The sequence below is a fragment of the Apodemus sylvaticus genome, chromosome 7, assembly GCF_947179515.1.
Source record: "Apodemus sylvaticus chromosome 7, mApoSyl1.1, whole genome shotgun sequence".
Taxonomy (NCBI): Eukaryota; Metazoa; Chordata; class Mammalia; order Rodentia; family Muridae; genus Apodemus; species Apodemus sylvaticus.
In genome coordinates this window covers 92,375,363-92,387,651 of record NC_067478.1, presented here as the reverse complement: position 1 = coordinate 92,387,651, position 12,289 = coordinate 92,375,363, and the positions used below count along the sequence as shown (strand labels likewise).

At 38.0% G+C, this 12,289-nt stretch overlaps 1 pseudogene; it reads right to left on the bottom strand.

Moving 5' to 3' along the window:
* Positions 1–3,444: 3,444 nt before the first annotated feature.
* Positions 3,445–6,673, bottom strand: LOC127690212 (olfactory receptor 143-like; annotated as a pseudogene).
* Positions 6,674–12,289: the final 5,616 nt, after the last annotated feature.

The following is a 12,289-nucleotide window of genomic DNA, read 5'->3' as shown; positions in this document are numbered from 1 at the left end:
GACCTATATCATTTGTTAAAGATGCTTTATTCTCTCTTTTTTATAGCTGTGGCTTCTTTATCAAAAATAAAGTGTTCCATATTTGTGTGAGTTTATTTTTGTATCTTGTATTCAATTATATTGATCAACACGTCAGCTTCGCTATCAGTACCATGCAGTTTTTATCAGCGTTACTATTTGTTGTATAGCTTGCTGTCAGGGAGAGTAATTCCTCCCAGATAACTATTATTTTTTTCAGGATTGTTCTGTGTTTGTTTATTTTTCCAAAGGAACCTGAGAGTTGCCTTCTCAAGGTCTATAAAAGTAGTTTTGGAATTTTGATAGAATTGCATTGAATCTGTAGATTGCTTTTGGCAGGATGGCCATGGTATGTACTCACTTATACATGAATATTGCTATAAAATACAAGTAACACCCTAAACCAGTAACTCCCCTACACAAAGAAACTAAACAAAAAGAAAGGTCCAAGTTAGGCAGCTTGAATCCCACTTAGAAATGGGAATAAAATAGTCATAAGAGGCAGATATAGGGAGAGAACTGGCAGGGATCAAAATCAGGGAAGGGAATGGAGAGTTCAGGGTCAGGTGTAAGAAAAGAGAGGAGTGACTGCTAGGTGGCCATTAAAATGAATGGAAATTGAAAATTGACAGTGGAAAAGAGGCTGGGGGGATATCTCCAAGAAAAGTCAGACACCTAGCATAAGAGAAGTAACCAACAAAGACTGGCTGATTGATAAATGGAATAGAAGTGAAGACCCAGAAATGAACCCACACGCCTATGGTCACTTGATCTTTGACAAAGGAGGTAAAACAATCCAATGGGAAAAATATAACTCCTTCTACAGATGATGCTGGTTCAACTGGCAATTATCACACAGAAGAATGCAAATATATACATTATCTCCTTGTACAAATCTCAAGTCCAAGTGCATCAAAACCAGATACACTGAAACTAACAGAAAAGAAAGTGGGAAAGTATTTCAACCAGAAAAGAACAGGGGGAAATGTCTTGAACAGAACACCAATAGCTTACTCTCTGAGATCAAGATTTGACAAATGGGACCTGATAAAATTACAAAACTTTTGAAAAGCAAAGAACACATTCAATATTACAGAACAACAACCAACAAATTGGGAAAAGATCATTACCAACCCTACATCCGCCAGAGGGATAATATCAAATATATACAAAGAACTCAAGAAGTTAGACTCCAGAGAAATAAATAACCCTATTAAAAATGGGGCACAGAGCTAATCAAATAATTTTCAACTGAGGAATATCGATTGGCTGAGCCACACCTAAAGAAATGTTCAACATCCTTAGTCATAAGGGAAATGCAAATCCCAACAACCCTTAGATTCTACCTCACACAAGTGAGAATGGCCTAGATCAAAAACTGAGGAGACAGCTAAGGCTGTAAAGGATATGGAGAAAGAGGAACACTCCTGCACTGCTGGTGGGATTGTAAGCTACTGCAATGACTCTGGAAATCATTTTGGTGGTTTCTGCAGAAAATTTGGCATAATTCCATTGGAGGACCCTGCTATTCCACTCCTGGGCACACACCCAGATGATTCTCCAGCATGTAAAAAGGACACATGCTACACTATGTTTATAGCAGCCCTATTTATAATAGCCAGAAGTTGGAAAGAACCCAGATGTCCCTCAACTGAGGAATGGACACAGAAAATGTGGTATATTTACACAATAGAATACTACTCAGCTATTAAAAACAATGAATTTATGAAATTCTTAGGTACATGGGTGGAACTGGAAAATATCACCCTGAGTGTGGTAACCCAATCACAAAAGAATGCACTCAGTGATAAATTGATAATAGCCCAGAAGCTTGGAATATGCAAAATACAATCCATAGATAAAATAAAGCTCAAGGAGAAGGAAGAACAAAGTATGGATACTGATCCCCCTTAGAAGGTGGAACAAAATACCCATGGAAGGAGATATAGAGACAAAGTGTGGAGAAGAGTCTGAGGGAAAGACCATTCAGAGACTGTCCAACCTAGGGCAGTATCCCATATAAAGATACAAAATCCAGACACTATTTTGGATGCCCACAAGTGCTTGGTGACTGGAGCAAGATATAGCTGTCACCTGGGAGGTTTTGCTAGTGCATGACAAATACAGAAGGGACACTCTCAGACAACTATTGAACTGAGCACAGGGTACCCAATGGAGGAGCTAGAGAAAGGACCCAAGGAGCTGAAGGGTTTTGCAGTGTCATAGGAGGAAAAACAATTATCAGCCACCTAGTACTCTCAGAGCTCCCAGGGACAAATCCATCAACCAAAGAATATACATGGCTCCAGACATATAGGCAGCAGAGGATGGCCTTGTTGAGCATCAAGGGGTGGAGAGGTCCCTGGTCCTGGGAAGGCTCAATGCCACAGTATATGGGAATACCAGGACTGGGAAACAGGAGAGGGTTGATTGGGAAACAGGAGTAGGGAAGATGAGTTATGGGATTTTCAGGGTGGGGGCAGAGAACCAGGAAAGGGGACAACATTTGAAATATAAATAAAGAATATATCTAATAATAATAATGAAAAGACTTGCACAACATAAACAATGGCAACATTTGACATACCAATGTAGATAGCTGAAATTTCACATGTCTTTATTCCTAGGTGAAGAGTTACATACAATGAATAGCTGCTGTGTATAGGAGAACTTTGTCTTTTCCTGAGATGAGTTTCATTTTAGGTTATTTGATCTCTAACAGTCAGCTCTAAAAGTATATAAATATAAGTAACTCTAAATAAAATAACATGGCCCTATTTAAATATAAAGTTGCAAATATATTTTGTTTCATGTGCATATTTGTTAAATTATAAGTCATGAATTTGAGAGAGAGGTAGGGGAACTTGAAACAAGTTAGAGGGGAAAAATTAGATACAAATTACACATGCACACACACACTCATATATATATATATATATATATATATATATATATATATATATATATATATATATATGGTTGTTGGAGACATCATGGCTGGAGAGATGGCTCAGAGTTTAAGAGCACTGACTACTCTTCCAAAGGTCCTGAGTTCAAATCCCAGCAACTATATGGTGGTTCATAACCATCCATAATGAGATCTGATGCCCTCTTTCGTTGTGTCCGAGGACAGCTACAGTGTACTTACATGCAATAAATAGATACATCTTTTAAAAAAATGGTCTCTGTATTAAAGTGGCACCACATTCACATAAAAGCTATGCAGAGACTGGAAAAATAATACTTCATTTCACGAAGAAAGAGAAAAATACATTAGAGAAGACATACGCATTTTCCACTCTGAACATATTCAAGAAATAAACATGAAAAGAAGGAGAGTGAGCCATAGAAGAAGTGGACAAGGAAGATAAGTGAAGAGGAGGAAAATTAGAGATATGGCTTATGCCTACATCACAAATACTTCACTTAGATTGTGATTCTCTTTAGTGATCTCTTCATAGCAAGTATGGCATCCTTTTTCTGGAAACTGTGAATAAGGGGATTCAGTAAAGGCAGCACAAAAGTGTAAACTACTGAAAAAATTTCTCTGAACTACATATTCTTTAGATGATGGTTTAATATTGGCAAGCAGACCAAATCCTTAGAACAGTGTAGCAGTTGTTATATGAGAATTGCATGTGCTCATAGATTTGGAACAACCCTTAGATGATGACAAATGGATAATGTTGACGAGAATCAAAACATGAGGATACAATGAGGACGCTAGATACAACAACAAGGACAGCCACAGAAACAGAACTCATGAGCTCATTGGCATGGAAGTGGAAAAGTATCACAAATGTAGTGGTTGATGAATTTGGAATCACAAAACCTGAGCTGACTTATACACCCTGTGTGGAAAACAGCAAAAGAGATACCCATTAAGTGTGCAGTAAGCATTAGCAGGGAACAAGCCCTGGGAGACATGATTATTGTGTATAGCAGAGACCTACATTTGGACACACATCTTTTACAGGCAATGGGTGTCATCACACAACACTCAGGATTAACATAAAGACAGAAAAAAACAACTGAGTCATGCATCCTGTGAAGGAGATGGTGTTATGCTCTGTGACAAATTCCATCAGCATTTTGGGGGTAAAAACAAATGAATAACAGAAGTCAATGAAGGACAAGTTGAGGAGAAAAAAGTACACTGGTATATACAGATGCGAATTCAAACAGATGAGGTCATTCAGTTTAGGTTTTCCAGAGCATGGCAGATTTTTCGATTTTCTGAGGTCTTCTTCCATTTCCTTCTTCAGAGACCTGAAGTTCTTGTCATACAGATCTTTCACTTGTTTGGTCAGAGTCACACCAAGGTACTTTATATTGCTTGTGGCTATTGTGAAGGGGGTCATTTCCCTAATTTCATTCTCAGCCTGCTTATCCTTTGAGTATAGGAAGGCTACTGATTTGCTTGAGTTGATTTTGTGACCTGCCCCTTTGCTGAAGTTGTTTATCAGCTGTAGGAGTTCTCTGGTGGAGTTTTTTGGGTCACTTAAGTATACTATCATATCATCTGAAAATAGTGATAGTTTGCCTTCTTCCTTTCCAATTTGTATCCCTTTGACCTCCTTTTGTTGTCTAATTGCCCTAGCTAGTACCTCAAGTACAATGTTAAAAAGATAAGGAGAGAGGGGGCAGACTTGTCTAGTCCCTGATTTTAGTGGGATTGCTTCAAGTATCTCTCCGTTTAGTTTGATGTTGCTACCAGCTTGCTGTGTATTGCTTTTGCTATGTTTAGGTGTGGGCCTTGAATTCCTGTTCTTTCCAAGACTTTAAGCATTAAAGGATGCTGAATTTTGTCAAATGCTTTTTCAGCATTCAATGAAATAACTATGTGGGTTTTGGCAGGATTAATATAGTTAAAATGGCCATCCTGCCATAAGCAATATACAGATTCGACGCAATACCCATCAAAATCCCAACTGAGTTCTTCATAGAGTTAGAAAGAACAATTATCAAATATATCTGGAATAAGAAAAACCCAGGAAAGCTAAAACTATTCTCAACAGCAAAAGAAATTCTGGAGGAAATCAGTATCCCAGACCTCAAGCAGAGCTACAGAGCAATAGTATTAAAAACTGCATGGTATTGGAACAGTGACAGGCAGGCAGATCAATAGAATAGGATTGAAGATCCAGAAATGAACCCACACACCTATGGCCACTTGATCTTTAACAAAGGAGCAGAAAACATTCAGTGGAAAAAAGATAGCCTTTTCAATAAATGGTGCTGGTTCAACTAGAGCTCAGCATGCAGAAGAATGCAAATTGATCTATCCTTATCTCCTTGTACTAAGCTCAACTCCAAGTGGATCAAGGACCTCCACATAAAACCAGACACACTGAAACTAACGGGACAGAAACTGGAAAAGACTCTTGAGGATATGGGCACAGGAGAAAAGTTCCTGAATAGAACACCAATAGCATATGCTCTAAGATCAAGAATTGACAAATGGAGTCTCATAAAATTACAAAGTTTCTGTAAGGCAAAGGACACCATCAGAAGGACAAATCAGCCACCAAAAAATCGGGAAAAGATCTTCACCAACTCTACATCTGACAGAGGGCTAATATCTAATATATACAATGAACTCAAGAAGTTAGACCCAAAAAAATCAAATAACCCTATTAAAAAACTGGGTACAGAGCTAAATAAAGAATTTTCACCTGAAGAACATTGGAAGGCTGAGAAGCATCTTAAAAAATGTTCAACATCATTAGTCATTAGGGAAATGCAAATCCAAAAATCCCTGAGATTTCACCTCTCACCAGTCAGAATGGCTAAGATAAAAAACTAAGGAGAAAAGAAGTGCTGGGGAAGATGTGGAGAAAGAGGAACACTCCTTCACTGCTTGTGGGGTTGCAAATTGTTGCAACCATTTTGGAAATCAGTCTGGCGGTTCCTCAGAAAACTGGGCACATCTCTTCCTGAGGACCCTTCTATACCACTCCTGGGCATATACCCAGAGGATTCTCAGTCATGTAATAAGGATTTCATGCTCCACTATGTTCGTAGCAGTCCTATTTATAATAGCCAGAAGCTAGAAAGAACCCAGGTGTCCCTCAATGCAGGAATGGATACAAAAAATGTGGTATATATACACTATGGAGTACTATTAAGCCATTAGAAGCAATGAATTCATGAAATTCTTAGCAGATGGATGGAGCTGGAGAACATCATACTTAGTGAGGTAACCCAGTCTCAAAAAGATCAATCATGGCATGCACACACTGATAAGTGAATATTAGCCTAGAAACTTGGAGTACCCAAGACATAATCCACATGTCCAAGAAGAATGGAGCAGTGGTCCTTGGTTCTGGAAAGGCTCAGTGCAGCATTATAGGGCAATACCAGAACAGGGAAGTAAGAAGGGGTGGATGGGAAAACACGGGGAGTGAAGAGAGCTTATGGGACTTTCAGAGAGTAGGGAGCCAGGAAAGGGGAAATCATTTGAAATGTAAATAAAATTATATCAAATAATAAAAAAAAAAGCTTAGGTTTCCCATCACAGTGTCTCTATAGTTCACCAAGAAAAGGACAAATAAGGGTCACCGGATCTCATGCTTGTAAGTCAGCCCATAAGAATGAACTCAGACATTAAAGAGTCATTTCCCATAGCCATTTGCTTCATGTGTTTTATCTGTAGAAATATAATCAGAACCAGGTGACCTTAGCAAGGAAACCTCCATCTTAAACCCAGAGAGACCACTGAAGTTCAGTCTTTCAAGTCTCAAGTGTTGTCTAAAGAAATGCAGCAAGGCATCCAATGAATATGACAACCACTATTTCTCAAGTCCCCAACCACAATGAGTGACTATTGAGATAATGCTGAGAGGAATGTTGCTGATCATTTCCCCTTTATTTAGTCTCCACTCATGAATGGGATTAAAAGAAATCCTCAATGGGTTTGTTCCTAATCACATGATTAATACTTCTTTGTATTTGAAGGGAAAATTATCAAGCTAAGGGTGACTCAGGACTTGCCTATCACCTGGCTGCTGTACTGCTGTTGAAATACAAGAGCCATTTCTTCCCTGTGTCTTAAAGTTTCTGGTGTCTGACTATAAATTTATTAAAATCCATCATAACAGATCCACCACTAGACTTTAGAAACCCATACATTTGGAGAAAATGACATGATTTCTATTTGAGAATTTTTCTCAAATTTTCTCCTTACCTACAGGAATAAAAAAAAAAAAAAACTTTCATGATGCTGCAAACATTGCCTCATTCAGATTCCAGTCTCTCTGGTAGACCGGCATAGAAAGTTTTTCTCATTTTTAGTGTTTCCTGGCAGTTTTCATGAACCCCTTCATGGTAGATACTTCTGAGCCTATTTATCATAGACGCTAAAAAACTAACATTAAATCTTTGGATATTCGAAGTTCTATTCAATCTATAACTTCCCTCCTGGAATATCTAGCTCCCAGAGCAGAGTTCCATGGTCTCCTCTGAGAATTTTTCCACTATGTAAGAACAAACTGAAAAGAGGAAAACCCAAGGATACAGTAACTTGCCATTTCTGAGGATTTCCTACTATTGTCTGGGATTTTGTAAATAAATATGCAATTCTTTAGCTTTCACCAGACATTTAGTAAAGAGTAGATTAAAGAATAAAGAATGATGTTCTCCAGCTCATCCATTTGCCTAAGAATTTCATGAATTCATTGTTTCTAATGGCTGAATAGTGCTCCATTGTGTATATACACCACATTCTTTGCATCCACTCTTCTGTTGAGGGATACCTGGGTTCTTTCCAGCTTCTGGAAATTATAAATAGAGCTGCTATGAACATAGTGGAACATGTATCTTTACTACATGCTGGGGAATCTTCTGGGTATATACCCAGGAGTGATATAGCAGGATCTTCTGGAAGTAAGGTGCCCAGTTTTCGGAGGAACCACCAGACTGATTTCTAGAGTGGTTGTACCAATTTGCAAACCCACCAGCAGTGGAGGAATATTCCTCTTTCTCCACATCCTCGCCAACATCTGCTGTCTCCTGAATTTTTAATCTTAGCCATTCTGACTGGTGTAAGGTGAAATGGTATGCACTCACTAATAAGTGGATATTAACCTAGAAAACTGGAATACCCAAAACATAATCCACACATCAAATGAGGTACAAGAAGAAAGGAGGAGTGGCCCCTTGTTCTGGAAAGACTCAGTGAAGCAGTATAGGGCAAAACCAGAACAGGGAAGTGGGAAGGGTTGGGTGGGAAAACAGGGGGAGGGAAGGGGACTGATGGGACTTTCGGGGAGTGGGGGTTTAGAAAAGGGGAAATCATTTGAAATGTAAATAAAAAATATATCGAATAAAAAAAGAACTATTAAATGACAAAAAAAAAGAATAAAGAAGGAACTTTAAATGCATCTGAGTTGAATCCAGGTTGTCATCTTTCTCATATGAACCTGGCAAGAAATAGCATAACATGCCAAAGCTTTATTTCCATTTATTATTGTATATTGCTATGTGTAGATTTGATATAAGATTCATTAAATATAGATTGGCATGCACATCAGTGGTCTGCTATGTTTCAACACAAAGGATCAAATTGTATACTAATGAAAACATGTCCCTTTCATGGAGCACTATTGGGAAAACTCTTTATTTATATACAGAAGATGGAACTAACATACCCTGTTTTTTATTCTGCAAAAAAGTCAATTCAAAACTTACCAAAGTTCATTTAGTAATTCATAAATGTTTAAAATTTCTAGGGATAACTAGCAGGAAAATTTTTTAGTATCAGGTAATCTTGTTTTGATTAAGACTGCAATTGCAGAAAATATATTTGAATAGATAAATGGAATTAAAGAACACACAAAATATCTTCACAAGAAAAAATAGTGAAACGGCAGCAAGTAGAAAAGAATAAAACTTGACAGACATTCTGACACTGTATAAATATCTGAATACAAAAACGTAAAAAGCAAAGAATAATAATTGAGTTAGGAAATGTTCAAGTAAAGGCTGGGCATGAAGCACACTGAAATAATGCTTGCTGAGTATGCATGGAACCCTTATCTTGGTATCCATTTTTTGCAAAATATAAATAAGCACAATAATTAAATGAGCAAATGAATTGAAAAAGTCCTCCAAAAATTACAATAGCTAATAAATGCATGAAATTTTAGTCACTACCCTAAGCATCAAGAAAATGCAAATTAAAAATACTTGAAATAGTACATGAGATCTCAAGCCTGTAATCCTTGCATTTCAGAGGTGTTTACAGAGTAAGTCCCCATGAAAGAAGGAAAATAAAAGAAAATACACAGACACACAGACACAGAGACACAGAGACACACAGACACACAGACACACACACACACACACACACACACATACACATTTGGAATCTACAATCCTCCATTCTGAATGTCTGTAAGCAAGAAAAGAAATAACTGTCCTGATGTTAAATGAAAGCAACCCTAACAAAAATGGTGCCAATTTAAAGTAGTTCAGACACTATGGAATTGATTGTGGAGATTCCTCCCACCCCCCAGAGTTTAAATGAAATCAGTCACATGACTAGGATTCTAGTCTTAATAATTGGGCAGATAATTAGTGACAGCTATACAGAAAAGAAAGAAATTAGGAATTCTCTCACCACTAGTCATGGCACACAAAATGCACTAAAACCAATTCTACTATCAATTACTATTAAATTTATAATAGTGTTGTATGTAATCTATATGTGTGTATATTTGTGTATAATTTTTCATATTTGCTGCTCTAATGTAATCAATAATAATCATGAAGAGGGCAGTTTACGTCTGATTGTTATACCATCTGTATTCAGGTCGTGTGAATGTAGTCAGAGCCTTCCTGCAGCAGCATGTCAAGGAGGAGAATGAGCAGTAGAGGGACAAATGAATTATTTTTATGAAGAATCCAAATCTATATAAATGATTCCAGTGCTTCAAAAGCAGCATCAATGCAATTGGGACAACTGCTCTCAAGATTATCTCTTAAAAGCACTAAAAACTACTTTTCACTGGCAATTATATTTCATGATGGTTTGTGGGGCAGTGCAGATTTACAGTATGGTAAAAGCAATGTTATTTGCTCATCCCAACAAAGCAAAATTGAAAATTAAAATACTTAAGAGCTGTTACCATACACCAGCACACAAAACAAAAACCTTATATCTACCTCAAAAAGATATCTGCATAAGGGTTTTTGTTGTCTGTTCAAAATTGATTCATTACACCCCCTTTACAGTATATTTGCTTATATGTATATATATTTTAAATGTATTTATTTAGTTCTACTACATAATTTATTCCACCTGTACCACCCATCCTCTGAGTTTTCCAAATCCCATACATCCTCCCGAACCCACATCTCCATGTGGATGTCTCAAACTCCCATCTTGTCTGACATCTAAACGATCTGGGGCCTCTAGTCTCTTGAGGTTAAGTACATCTTCTCTGAATAAGCACAGACCCTGCAGTTCTCTAGTGTATGAGTGCTATAGGCCTCATATAAGCTGGCCAATGCCGCCTGTTTGGAGGTCCAGTGTTTGAGAGATCTGAGGGACTAACATTGAGACTGATGGTCTTCCTACAGGTTTGCCCTTCTCCTCAGTTTCTTTCAACCTTCCCTCGTTCAACAACAGGACTCAGATACCTCTGTTTGTTGGTTGGGTGCAAAATCTGCATCAGAGTCTTTGCTTGTTGTGTCTTCTATAGTGTGGTTATGCTAGGTACCTTTTTGCGAGCATTCCGTAGCCCCAGTAATATTATCAGGCCTTGGGACATCCCCTTAAGCTCGATTCCAGTTTGCCCCTGTCACTGGACCTTCATTTCCTCAGGCTCCTGTCCATTTCCAACCCTGTAATTCCTTCAGGCAGGATCAAATATGGGTCAGAGTAGTGACTGTGGGATGCCCGCTCTCTCATTTGATGCCTTGTCTTCCTGCTGGAGGTAGGTGGTATGCTCTTATATGTATACTTTTATTTGGGCATGTGCAAGTGTGAGTCTTTGTGTGTTTGTGTGTGCATGCATATGTGTACATGTGTGTGTGTGTGTGTGTGTGTGTGTGTGTGTTTGCAAATATGTATGCATCTCCCAGTGTATGCTAGAGTTCAACAACCAATTTAATTCCTTCTCCAGGTTACACCTGTTATTTCAGATATGAACTATCTTTGACCAAGAACTTGGTGATTAAACTAAGATTGCAGATCAGTGAACTCAAGGACCCACATAATTGTAACTGTCCAGTGTGGTAATTAAAAATACATTCCTTCCATCACACTTTGGTTTGGGGGTGAAGAGGGGTGAGGGTCAGGAGGGTTAATCAGGCTCTCAGTCTTACATGTAACTCCTTTATTTACTATGTTATCTTCCCAAACTCATCTTTAATTTAAAGGGATTGATCAGTAGGACAATTATACCAAGATTTATCAATGAATGCAAAGCATAAAATTTGAAATTTTGAATATGCAGAAATATTTAGGAAAACAGAGATTAAAGGAATGGCTAGTATCTTAAAATTCATTAAGGAAGTTCAGCTGGCTTCCCATTGTGGCTTTCTATGTAATTTGAAGATTCATGTTTTAAAAGCCTATTGTTAATAGAAAATGGTGAGTCTTTCCACTTCAGTGATTGTCATTTAAAAGGTTCATTCCTATGTCATTAAATGTTTTATTTGAAGAAAATATTATTTTGTGAAAATATTTTGAAGAAAATATTTTTTGAACATGAATTTCTTTTATTGGATTTTTAATTATTTACATTACAATATTATTCCCTTTCCCATTCCCTCCGCCCTGAAACCCTCTATCCGATTGCCCCCCTCTCCTGCTTCTATGAGGGTGTGGCCCCGCCAACATACAGACTCCCACCTCCCCACCCTACACTGGGGCATCAAGCTTTACAGGACTACGGGCCTCTCTCACATTGATATTAAACAAGTACATCCTCTGCTACAAAAATGGCTAGAGCCATGGTTCCCTCCATGTGTAAGCCTTTGATGTTGATTTATTCCCTGGGATCTCTGGGAGCTTCTGGATGATTAGTATTGTTTTTTTTCCTAGGGGTTCAGCTTCTTCAGTCCTCTTTCTAACCACTCCATTGGTGAACCCATGATCAGCTCAATGGTTGGCTATAAGCATCTGCCTCTGTATGTGTCAGGCTCTGGCAGAACCTCTCAGGAGACCAGTCACTATATCAGGCTCCAGTTAGCATGAAATTCTTGAAATCCACAGTACTGTCTGCATTTTGTGAATGTATATGGGATGGGTCCCCAGACAAGGCAG